The sequence below is a fragment of the Neomonachus schauinslandi genome, chromosome 1 (assembly GCF_002201575.2).
Source record: "Neomonachus schauinslandi chromosome 1, ASM220157v2, whole genome shotgun sequence".
In the NCBI taxonomy this organism is placed as follows: domain Eukaryota; kingdom Metazoa; phylum Chordata; class Mammalia; order Carnivora; family Phocidae; genus Neomonachus; species Neomonachus schauinslandi.
In genome coordinates, this window is record NC_058403.1 from 204,296,950 (window position 1) to 204,310,463 (window position 13,514).

General features: G+C 38.8%; 1 pseudogene; it reads left to right on the plus strand.

Annotated features, from left to right (window-relative positions):
- Positions 1–6,647: 6,647 nt before the first annotated feature.
- On the plus strand, positions 6,648–7,474 carry LOC110574533 (annotated as a pseudogene).
- The last annotated feature ends 6,040 nt before the right edge of the window (positions 7,475–13,514 follow it).

The window sequence follows — 13,514 nt, forward strand, 5'->3', positions numbered from 1 at the left end:
ATAAATAAATAAATAAATAAATAAATAAATAAATAAATAAATAAATAAATAAATAAATAAAAACTTAAAAAAATGCATAGTCTTTGGGTCCACTGGAGACCTGATGAGTCAGAATTTGCATTTTAATGACAAACTTTGGTGATTTGCATGCACACTGAAGGTAGAGAAGAGCTGGTTTAGAATCCTATTTCTCACCTTCTCACTGTGGACACTGGGGCTGAATAATTACTTTTGTTGGTTGTTGGCCTGTGGGTTACAGGTGTTTTGCAGCAGCCCTTCAGATATGGCCAAATATCCCCAGTTGAGAACCACCATACCAGAATTTCAGAACTAAAAGCATCCTGACATAATTCTAATAAAAAATCTAATCCATCCCTTACTTGGTTTATACATTAGAGCAGAACATAAATCCCTCTGAGCCCCATTTCTACAATAGAGAATGGAGTTCATTAAAGTACTACCTCACAGAATGAACATTTGTCAAAAATAAATTTGACACGCTCTATAATGTGCTAAGCTAGGTTGTGGTGCATGAAATGTAAATATCTCTTCCAATTAATGAGCACTTCATAATAAGGGACTAAATGCCAGTTCTTAACTTGTGATCTAACTATGATATTCTTAATTGTTTTGGCTAAACTATCATGAAGCTAGGGAGCGCAGTAAGCAAGATTTTAGAGTAAAGGAACAAATGTCTCCCCTTTCTTGAAGAAGGAAACAGTAATTTTCTAGAGATACCAGGGGTTGTGTCCCCACCATAAATCAATGCTTTGAAGACCCAAGGAAACTAGTCAGATGAATTCCTCAGTATTAGACTTTTGAGAAAACTTTAAGTCAGGGTTGTGATCAAGTGCTGGGAAGTTTAGACCTCTGTAAATGGGAAAATTATTGGAGAAAAAGTAATAAAAACTGAATTCACTTGGCATGCAATGTGGTCTCCTAGGAACAAAGAATCAGGCAGAAATAACTCCATTCTGTCCAGACCAGTATCCCCAGGTGAAATCATGCACTTAAAGGTTGGAACACCAAGAGAGAAATGTGCCTAATGAGCAGGTGTGGGGAGCTGTAAATCCCTCTTCTACAGAACCTCAGCATGGGCATTTTGGTTGGATGGAACATTGTTGTTGTTTTTGGAGTCCTAAGTCTGGCTGGGAGACCAATGCTTGATACCCTCCTGCTCTCTTGCTGGCAGACAGAGTTTGATCTCCATCATCAACTATCCAGGAAGGAACTGTGACTTGCAAAGGGAAAGCTTGCTTCTGAGTTCTCATGCAGGTGAGTTCAAGAGCCCAGCAGTCACTGCAGGAGAGGTTCAGAGGGAACAGAAGCCAAGACTTCTACCTAAGGTCACTGAGAATCCATCCAACAGAGCCAGGATACCAGAAATCATAGTAGTTGTTTGCTGGTTTTACCAATAAATTAATGTATTTATGTAGGATGCTAAAAAGAAAAGTGAACATTGCAATCAGAAGTAATTAATAATTAAATAGTTAAATAATTAAATAGTATTAATGGAAGCCAGTTAGAAGGAATGGGGAAGCATAAAGTGCTTCCAGGAAAAGTAGAACAGAAGTTCAAGGATCTTATTCATTAATGGGAGTCCACAAATAGGGTATTAGCTGTGGAGAGGTATGCAGTGAAGTGAGGGCATGTCCTTTTATTTTAAGATGGGACATCTTAGACTATGCTTCCATATGGATGAGAAAGATCCCGATCAAGGGATGGTTGCAAACACATAATAGTGATGCATGAAACATACACATATTTCCTTTTCTCATTTTGGGAAGTCACATGAAAAAAATAGTATGTAATAGATGAAAATGGGTATGCTAATGAACTTTACTTTGCATCGTTTTAGAACCTGTGAGGCTGACTGTATTTGTGGGTTTGTTGGTCATTTGGTAAATCTCTGTTAAAAATTGTCTATGTGAGTCCTTTGCTTTAGATAATTGCTATAAGTGTGTTTTTATTCCTTTTTAAAAATTTGATCTTTGGGGTGTCTAGCTGGCTCAGTTGGTGGAGCATGCAACTCTTGATCTTGAGGTTGTTAGTTTGAGCCCCACATTGAGTGTAAAGATTACCTGAAAGAAAAATCTTTAAAAAATAAAATAAAATAAAATAAAATAAAATAAAATAAAATAAAAATGTGATCCTTTCTATGAAAGAAGTGGAGTTTTTATACAAACTGACTATTGGCCATTTAGTTCTTTTATGTATGTATAAAAGTATTTTAGGGGAATGTATGAAAGCTTATGAATTTTGTGTGGTCAAATCTATCAGTCACTCATACTGGGCTCTATCAATTGCTTATTTTTTTATTGAGGTATAATTAACACATAAAATCCTATTAGTTTCAGGTGTACGACATAACAATTCTATACTTGTGTATCTTCCAAAATGATCACCACACTGGTCACCATGCATTGTCACAAAGCTTTTCTTGTGATGAGGGCTTTTAAGCTCTATCCTCCTGGTGGCTTTCTGATCTGTGACTCAGTGTTCTGATCTGTGACTTGGTGTAATCACCAGTCTGTACATTCCATCTCATGCATTTCTTTTTTTCTTTTTTCTTTTTCTCACTGAAAGATTCAAGCAGGCACATCAGTATTCTTCACGTGTTGGTCCTTGCTACACATGAAAAAGAAAGCTCTTCATCCTTAGTGGTGATAAATTACTCTTCACACATATTTCCGACTTGTTTTCACATCTCTGTTATTCCTTAGTGCTCTTTTTGGCCTTTTGTGATTAGGTCTGTTTCACCTTTGGCCATCATCTGGAAGACATTTTTCTTTAACCTTTGACTAAAGATCACCTTTCCATTCTATAAGCCTACTTGAATCCCTAGATCTTTATGTAACATGAAATTACAACTTAGTTTTACTGCTGCCTCCACATTGTAAATGCTCTTCTGATATATCCTTTTATTTCTGAGTCTTTGGCAATTTAATATTGAATCAGAATTAGTGACCCATGTTAGTGTCATTAAGTTATTGCTCTTGTAGGTCTTCATATAATTCAGTATCAGATTTTCATTCCATTTTGTTTTCATTCAGAACAGTTGTTTAGAAACAATAGACTTAACCTAATGTCATTCTCACTGACATTCTTTATTCCATAAGTTATTAGTTTCTTTTATAACTTCTCTTCTATTTTATGCATGTATACATATTCAAGCACTTTCATACAAATGCTTCAATAGGATCCTATGCACATCATAAATGCTCTTAATGTCTTAGTATAGTCTTTTTTTTTTCTACCTTGTGTCCACCTCTCCTTCATTCTCAACAATTTCTCATGGAGTTGCCTACAATCAACTCATATCATCCTAGCTCCTTATTTCAATGTCTGTGTAACATTTCATGGTGTGGTTGTGCTATTCACACAGTCAGTGGTTGTTCATATTTTTCTGAAATACTATTGTGTCACTGCTACAAAAATATTTGGGGATTGTTAAGTTAAAACCAGTCTTCTCAACAAGGGGCCATCTTGTCACCCAGGGAACACCGACACAATATCCAGACAGTTTTCACTGTCACACTGGGGAGAGGCAGGTGGTGGTCAAAGTGCTGCTAAACATGCTATGGTGCATAGGGAGACCCACCACAGAGAAGGATCTGGCCTAGACTGTCAGTCAGAGCAGAGATTGAGAAACCCTAAGTTAAAGAATATCTGTATTTTTAATATTTATAGCTGCCTTCGGATTGTTTCCCCACCATTCCACACTTCTCATTTCTGCCCCCCAAATTAGGAAATGCTTCTTTCACAGCGGGTTAAGAAGTTCCGGTCCCAAACAACAAGGCAGCTCTTCAGGGGCTTTCCCAACTGATGGGTGCGAGAGAGAAATCTTTCTTGTTGTTTTCTCAAACCATCACTCACCTTGAACAAAGATTCGTATATTGGATCTCCATTCATTTGTCCATTATTATTATACTCTGTCCATACATTTCATGCCTATTTCCCACAGTTAGCTGCATTTCAAATGATTTTTACAAAATTGTTATTCAACTGATTTTTGGTTGGGAATTTTTGACCTTAAAAAATGTTAAGTTGGTAGAGTTAAATATGTCTTCCTTTTTGTTTCTGATTTTCTCACTTTAATCATGATGGTTTTGCCTGCCTATAGATTTTATCAGCACTTTTTTATATGTTCATTTGCAAAGCATTATTTACTTTTATGCTGATGTCTTGAATCCCTCTGACTTTCTTAAAGATGCATAAGATCAGGAACCACTTCATTTCCTTCCAGACAAATAGCCATTTGTGCCAGCTTTTATTCAAAAATCTAGTCTCTTCCAATTGAAGTACAACCTCCCCATATGTTAAATGTCCATGTCTTCTGTGACTTAATTCCTGACTGTTTTGGCAAATAATTACAGAACATTCGTTGTGTGTCAGGAAATTCTAGATACATTTAAGATATATTCTCTTATGTCAAAGTCTTCACTAAATTAACTACTAATTGATGTTGATACTATTCAATGAGTGTGTGGTATATTATGTTCAGTTCATTTTTTAAATTTTTTATTATGTTAAGTTAGCCAACATATAGTACATCATTAGTTTTTGATGTAGTGTTCAATGATTCATTATTTGGGTATAACACCCAGTTCTAATCACAAAACGTTTTTGATGTTCCTTTTAGTTTTATTTAATACAGTTGTGTAAAATCACCTAAGTTAACGGGTTTCATCTTCTTTGCCATTCTTCTTATTCAGTAGGTCCTTGTTTTCTTCAATGTGTGTTTCTATAAAGGCACATATACTCCCATAGCTTAGGAAAACCAAAGGGAACAATGCCCATGAAGTGCCTGCTCACTTGGTAATGCACATACAGGCAAAGGCAGAGGGCAATAAAATAAATGTGTGTGTGTGACATAATGACCTCATGGAGAAATCATGGGGAGAAGCTATCTTGAGTAAGGATGGATTATTATGGCAGGTGCAGGACATATAGAGCAGGATCTGGGGTGAAGACTGGCACCAGGACTGGTTCCAGAGAGTGTCCACTGGACTTGTCAAAAACATCAAAACCTAAAGAACAGAAATAACAAAGAAAAGATGTCACATAGGACAAGTGAGGAAGAGACTTGCTTCATACCCCACCAGGCCAAATAAACAGCGATTGGTCAAATAAATATGGACTGGCCACCAGGAAAGCAAGCCTTCTGCTCCTTGATATTAAAATAGCCCAACTGCTGTTCTACTTTATACATTTCCTATTGTTGGTTTATAACTTTTGCTCATTTTTCTCTCAGAGAATTCCATCTATAACATGTTTCACACCATGAAAATATCACTACTTTTGTCTTTTTGTTCCTTTATTATTTTTGCTGGGCATCAAGGGGATCTAAGGAGAGCAGGAATGTCACCAGAACCAAAGATGCTTTTTGTTCTTCCTGATTAGTCTCTCGAGAGCCATCTGCACTATTAGATCTGTTTTCCCACTCATGTCCATGTCATTCCTTTCTTTTCTCTCTGTCTTTACTGAACAGATTGCCCATGTTTATTTAAATTGATATCAGAAAATGAGCATACCAGTAGGTATCCCGAAGTTTATTGTCCATAGGAATTTCTGGGTAACACTTCTTTAGGGGAAAGATAATGAGATCAGGCAAGCTTGATGTGTATCTGCTGCTGGCCTAACTAGTGTGGTTCGGGGTGAAAAAGGCGTGGCAGTCGGTAGCCCAGGAGACCATGGTGTGTGTGTGTGTGTGTGTGTGTGTGTGTGTGTGTGTTGTGAACTGAGGGCAGTCCTCAGAGCCAGGGTACTAGGACTCACATATTCCAAAGTGACTCTTATTGCCAGAGGCCAGAACTCAATCAACAGAAGTTACTGATGTGGGTGTGCATTTCAACTCACAGGACATCTTTATAACAAAATTAAGAAAGTTTTGCAAAATTAATAAAGTGAGGGATTCCTGTGTCTCGAAGTTTCAGCCATAGTGAGGTGGCTGGTTCCTTCCTCAACACGCACTGCCACCACCTCTCATCTGTCTCCTTCTTCTCCTTCCCCTTGACACCCTGGTTTTCTTTTGAGCTTTGATTTTCTGAATCAAACAGCTTCCTCAGGGCCTTAACACTAGCCGTTGCCCCTGCTGGGTGCACACTTCCTGAGATAATCTCCCTTCCTATCTCCCTTGAGGTCCTGTTCACATGTCACCTTCTTTGCAGGTCTTGTGTGGACAACCAGGAAAAAAATAACACCCCATCAATTCTTCTTTATACCTGCTTTCTTTGTCTTCACAGCCCCTGTCACCATCTGACATGTGATTTGATTATTAGTATTTGCTTATATTCTTTCTCCATCATAGGATTGTAAGGACATTGTTTATCAGCACCCTATATTCATTGCCTATACAGTGCCCAGAACACGGTCAATACTCAGTATGTATCCCTTAATGGAATGAAAAATATTCTCAAGGAATCAAGAGTCTACATTATGCCTGAGGAACAGACTGAGGTGGATACAGAATTCCTGATATAAATTGGTGCTAGGGATGCCCTAATGGGGATGAGACCACACACACATTGAAATTAATTTCCTGACTCTAAAATATATGTGGTAGCACTTATGCTAGGTTATAAAAACACTTGTTTGTGTGAAATTAGTCATTTATTTTTCTATATCCTGGTAGTTACCTCCAACCCATGGAGCCAGGGAACCTTACAGGAGTTTCAGAGTTTCTTCTTCTGGGATTTTCAGAGGGACCAGAACTGCAGCTCCTCATATTTGGGCTTTTCCTCTCCATGTACCTGATCACTGTGTTTGGAAACCTGCTCATCATCCTGGCCATCAGCTCTGACTCACACCTCCACACCCCCATGTACTTCTTCCTGTCCAACCTGTCCTTTGTAGACATCTGTTTCACCTCTACCACCATCCCAAAGATGCTGATGAATATACAGACAGAGAAAAGTCATTACATATGCAGGCTGCATCACCCAGATGTATTTTTTCCTACTCTTTGCAGGATTAGACAACTTCATCCTGACCGTGATGGCCTATGACCGATTTTTGGCCATCTGTCACCCCCTGCACTACATGGTCATCATGAACCCCCAGCTCTGTGGACTACTGCTTCTGATGTCCTGGATCTTGAGCATCCTGCATTCCTTGTTACAGTGCTTAATGATGTTGTGGCTGTCCTTCTGCACAGTCTTGGAAATCCCCCACTTTTTCTGTGAAATTAAACAGTTGGTCCAACTTGCCTGTTCTGACACCTTTCTTAATCATATGGTGATGTATTTTGGAGCTGGGCTGCTGGGTGGTGGTCCCCTTGCTGGGATCCTTTATGCTTATTCTAAAATAGTTTCCTCCATACTCAGGATCTCATCAGCTCAGGGCAAGTATAAAGCATTTTCCACCTGTGCATCTCACCTCTCTGTTGTCTCCTTATTTTATTGTACAGGCTTAGGAGTGTACCTTAGCTCTGCTGCTCCCCAAAGCTCACACTCGGGTGCAACAGTCTCAGTGATGTACACGGTGGTCACACCCATGCTCAACCCCTTCATCTACAGCCTGAGAAATAAAGACATAAAGAGGGCTCTGAAAAAGATGTGGTATATATATACAATGGAATATTATGCAGCCATCAAAAGGAATGAAATCTTGCCATTTGCAACGACGTGGATGGAACTGGAGGGTATTATGCTGAGTGAAATAAGTCAAACAGAGAAAGACATGTATCATATGACCTCACTGATATGAGGAATTCTTAATCTCAGGAAACAAACTGAGGGTTGCTGGAGTGGGGGGTGGGGCGGGAGGGATGGGGTGACTGGGTGATAGACACTGGGGAGGGTATGTGCTCCGGTAAGTGCTGTGAATTGTGCAAAACTGTTGAATCTCAGATCTGTACCTCTGAAACAAATAATGCAATATATGTCAAGGGAAAAAAAAGAAGAAGAAGAAGAAGGTAGCAGGAGGGGAAAAATGAAGCAGGGGAAATCGGAGCGTAGACGAACCATGAGAGATGATGGACTCTGAAAAACTGAGGGTTCTAGAAGGGAGTGGGGTGGGAGGATGGGTTAGCCTGGTGGTGGGTATTGAGGAGGGCACATTCTGCATGGAGCACTGGGTGTTATGGACAAACAATGAATCATGGAACACTTCATCTAAAACTAATGATGTAATGTATGGGGATTAACATAAGAATAAAAAAAAATTATAAAAAAAAAAAGAGGTCTACAGGGCTATGATCCTTCTGGACACTCCAGAGGAGAACTCACTCCCTTTCTTATTTCACTTTTCAGTGGCTACCTGCCTTTCTTGTCTCATGGCCCTTTTCCATCTTCAAAGCCTGCAGCACAGAGTCTGAAAATGTCTCTCAGATTCCAATTCTTTGTCCTCCCTCTTCCACATTTAGAGGACCACTGTGATTACACTAGTCCCACCTGGATAATCTTTTTATATTGAGATCACTGATTAGCAGCCTTATTCCATTTACTAGCTGCATTCTCCTTGCTCTGTAAACAAAGGTTTTTCAAAAGCTCTTTGGATTAGGATATGGACATCTTTTCAAAGCCCTTATTCTGCCTACTATAAAGTTTTCTTCAAATATAACTTATTTGATGTCAGTCAATAGCCCTTACATAGAAGACTTGAACAGAGAATTTATCAACACCTATAAAGTTACGTGAAAATCTTTTCTTTCAAAATTACAAACACAGAAGATTCCTGGTGGAGAAGACCTAAAGCCACCTACACATGATTCTAACACAGGAAGGAAGCCTTGCTCTCAAACTGTGCCCCACAGAACAGGAGCTGCAGCATCAACACCAACTGGGAGCTTGTTAGAAATACTGAGTTATACACAACTAATAAATCATTGAACACTACATCAAAAACTAATGATGTATACTCTACAGTGGCTAACTGAACATAATAAAAATAAAAAAAGAAAGAAAGAACTCCTGAGTCCCTGGGCCCACTGGAAACCTAATGAATCAGAATTTGCATTTTAACTACAAACTTTGGTGATTTGTATGCACAATGAAGATAGAGAAGTGCTGGTCTAGAATCATATTTCTCACCTTCTCACTTGGAACTGGATAAATATTTGTTTGGGGGATTATACATGTTCAGCAACATCCCTTCAGACATGGCCCAAATATTCGCAGGGGCAAAATCATATCTGGTTGAGAACCACTGCACCAGAGTTTGAGAACTGGCAGAGAAAGTCAATTATTATATGGTTTGAGTTATTTGTGGAACATAATGAATAGCTTGGAGGACGTTAGGAGAAAGAAGAAAAAATGAAGGGGGGGGGAAATTGGAAGGAGAGATGAACCATGACAGACTATGGACTCTGAGAAACAAACTGAAGGTTTTAGAGAGGAGGGAGGTGGGAGGATGGGTTACTCTGGTGATGGGTATTAAGGAAGGCACGCACTGCATGGAGCACTGGGTGTTGTACAAAAACAATGAATTGTGGATCACTGCATCGAAAACTGGTGATGTATTGTGTGGTGACTAACATAACATAATAAAATAAAATTAAAAAAAAAGAACTGGAATTATCATGACAGAATTCCAATCAAGGCTTCATCCAATACTACAGTTATAACTGTGGTACTGTGATTTATACTTAAAAATAATCGAGTCCACTGAAAAACAAACTGAGGGTTCTAGAGGGGAGGGGGGTGGGAGGATGGGTTAGCCTGGTGGTGGGTACTGAGGAGGGCACGTTCTGCATGGAGCACTGGGTGTTATGCACAAACAATGAATCATGGAACACTTCATCTAAAACTAATGATGTAATGTATGGGGATTAACATAAGAATAAAAAAAAAATTTTAAAAAAAAAAATAATCGAGTCCATAAGATATCAAATCCTGAGTGTTATCCACTTCAAAACATGTTAATAATTTTAAAATAAAATAATTAAGCTTATGTAAATGAATTATGAAAAAACACACAAAAGCTGATTATTTTATTACTATTGAGAACTTATATAAATTATTATATTTTATTATTAAAGGGTCTTCATCACTCTGTATAGCATAGCAATAAAATTTCCCATCATTTTATATATATACACACACACACACACACACACACACACACATTTGGTCTTCATCCCCATTTGTGGCACAAGGCTTCTAAAACTTCAAATTTTCTAAGTGACGAGAGCCATAAAAATGTCTTTCATCAGGTTAATGAGGTGACTTTGGGAAAGTACCTATGGAGAGGGGCTGCTTGCCAGGAGGACCAACCATGTGGTTAGAGGACTGGAACTTTAGGTCCCACCTCCTGACTTCCTGTGATGGGAGAGGGGCTGGAGATGGCATCTAATCACCAATAGACAGTGATTTAATCAATTTGTTTCCATATAATGAAGCTTCTATAAAACCCAAAAGGATGGTTCAGAGTGCTTCCAGGTTGGTGAACACATGGAGAATGGTTGAGTGGCATACCTGGAGAAGGCATGGAAGCTCCACACCCTTTCCCCATACCTTGTCCTATGCATCTCTTCCATCTGGCATCAACCCTTCCCTGAGGCAGCACAGGTCGGGAGGGAGATACTCAAGAGGCATGCATAAACTTGAGCATGCACAAGCTTGACTACTGAGTCCATCATGTGACCACCTAAGGTCAGACCTGAGGTGAGCATGAGGATTCTTGGTAGAGAATTTCTAAAAGTAATTATCCCTGACTCAATTATCACTGAACCACGATCTTAATACTCAAAGACTGATCCACAGAGCTGGACTGATGACATCAGTATCAACTGGGAAACAGTAACAGTTATATGATCTCTGAGCTTCACCCACATCCTGCCAAATCAGAATCTGAATATGAACAGGATCCCCAAGTGATTCAAATACATGTTAATGTTAGAGAAGTTCTGGTCTAGAATAGTGTTTCTCAACCTCTCCACTGTTGACATTTGTGCTAGATAATTCTTTGTGGTGGGGGCCATCCTGTGCATTGTATGATGGGGGAACATCTCTGACCTCAAGCCACTAGGTGCCAGTAGCACCTCCCTAGTTATGACAACCAGAGATTTCTCCATAATTGTCAAGTGTCTACTGGAGGCAAAATCGCCCTGGTTGAGAATGAATAATCTAGAGCATGAGAAATGGAAATATCTTGGTGGAGTTCCAGTCAAAGCTCATACCTCCCTTAGCTCATAACTTGGGATAGCTCATTTCACACTTCTGAGCCCCAACTTTGCAAGTTTAGATTAAGGTTCATTATAGTCCAGACCTTACATAATGGACTTTTGTAAAAATGAAATAAAACAATCCACATGGGATTCTCAGCTCAGTGTATGGGGCATAAAATGATCTAAATATCTCATAATTAACACACTTTTTAAAATGGAGCACTAAGTGGCAGCTCTTCATTTATATTACCAGCATGAATCATCTGGTTAGTCAAAAGCATCATGAAGACAAGGGCACAGTATCCATATATTTATCACAAATTAACGTACCCTTCTCTCTTGTTGAAGAGGGGAATAGCATTTTTCTAGAGATATCAGGAGATCTTCTGTGTCATAAGACAATACTTTGGAGGTCCACGAGACCTGATTAAGCAGGTCCCTCAGTCTTAGATTTGGACAAAACACTAACTCAAAATTGTAATAAGATGGAAGGAGGTTAGAGCTCTGGAAGGCAAGCAAGATCATGGAGAGGAAGTAAGAAAAACTGGATTCACCTGACTTCTAATCTGGTCTCCTGGGAACAGAGAATTGGCTGGAAAAAAATTCCATTCTGGAAATTTCCAGACGCAGTAGTCCACGGGGAAATAATATGCTCAGAGGTGGGAGTAACAATAGAAACAGTGCCTAATGACCAGACACAGGGTGCTGTAAATATCTCCTCCACTGCAGTCCCTTACCATGGTGATCCTTGTGCAGGACAGGACATAGTTGTTGCTTTTGGGTTCCTAAGGCTGGCTGGGGGACCCATGCTTCACTGCTTCCTGCTGTCCTGTCTGGGAACAGAGCTTGGGTCTCCATCATCAGCTACCTGGGGAGGAATTTGGACCTCCACACGGAGACTGTCATCTTATAGTCCCCAACCAGGTGAGTCTGAGAGCTCAACAGGTATTTCAGGAAAGGATCAGAGAGAATGGGACCTGAGAACCTTTACCTGAGGTTACCTGGGAGCCTAACTAGCCTATCTAGAGCCAAGAGATTGCATGTTTGTTTGCTTGGTTGACTACTAAGGTTAAAAATAATTAATTTAATATATTTCAAAAAAGTGTTCATTGGACTCAGCAATACAGGGATCACAATACGCTGTGGGAATGGAAGTCCAACTGGATGGGATGGAGGAAGGAATGAGGGACATAAAGTGGTTCCAGTGAAATTAGAACATATTCAAGCAGTTTTGCAGGTAAGGGGCATAGGAAAACAGCATTAGGCTTGGAAGTGTGAGCACTGGAGTGAGAGTATTTTAAAAAAAGTTCAGATGAGGTGTATTTAGCTTGTTCTGTATTTATTAGAAGGATCCAGGTCCGTAGAGATAAATATCACCTTGTGACAGCAGTTTTTGAGAAGTGTATTTCACAGTCGTCTGTCCCATTAGTATCCACCGGGGGGAAAATGTACTTAATATGCATGAAGGGATATGCCAAGGAGCATTACTTTGCAACTATTTTAATACTAAGGAAGCTGAATATATTTTTGACTTTGTTAGCCATTTACTTCCTATATGCAAATTGTTTTTGCAAGTGCATTGCTTTCATGTATTGGGATCTGTGTGTTTTTAGTGTTTTGATTGTATCCTTATAAGAAAAGAATGGCAATTTTTTCACCAGGTTTGCTGTTTGCTACTGAATCCATGTATTGTGTATAGATGTATGTATAGGATCGAGTGAGAGCCTACATATTTTGAGGGGTCGAAATTATAAGTTGATGACATTGTTTTCCCTTCATTGCTTTGAAACACTGAAATTCTTTTGCATCCTTAGTAGTAAGAATAGCTTTTTACACATATTGCCATCTTATTGCATCTAATTGTCCTTATTTCTACCATTTTATATTCTGGAATTAGATCTTTTTTTTTAAATAGCAATCACCTCCTATTGTTATGTGAAACATGTTCTTTCCTATTCAACTAAAGATCCCCTGCATCTTTTTCATAAGCATGATTGAGTCCATTTATGGTCACATATGATCAAATTGTAACTTGAGCTACTGCTTCCTACACTCTGTATTTTAAAAAGTATATTTTCCTATTCTTTTATTCCCAAGCTTTTAGCCATTTCATCCTGAATTAGAGACCCATGTTGATATGATTGTTGCTATTGTATATCTTTTCTGTAAGATGTTAATATTAAATTATTGTTCAGTTTTGTTGAAGACAAGTTATTTGAATTCACCTTATTTAACATGAGCTTATTTTTTTTCCTACCGTTCTTTCTATTTAATGAATTCTCATTTTCTTAAAACTTGTTTTATAAAAATGCACTCCTTTGTGAGCATAAAGACATGAACAAAGCCAGTGAGGGAAATAACTGCTCGTATGACACAGAGTCTTCAAGGATAAATCATATACAGAGAG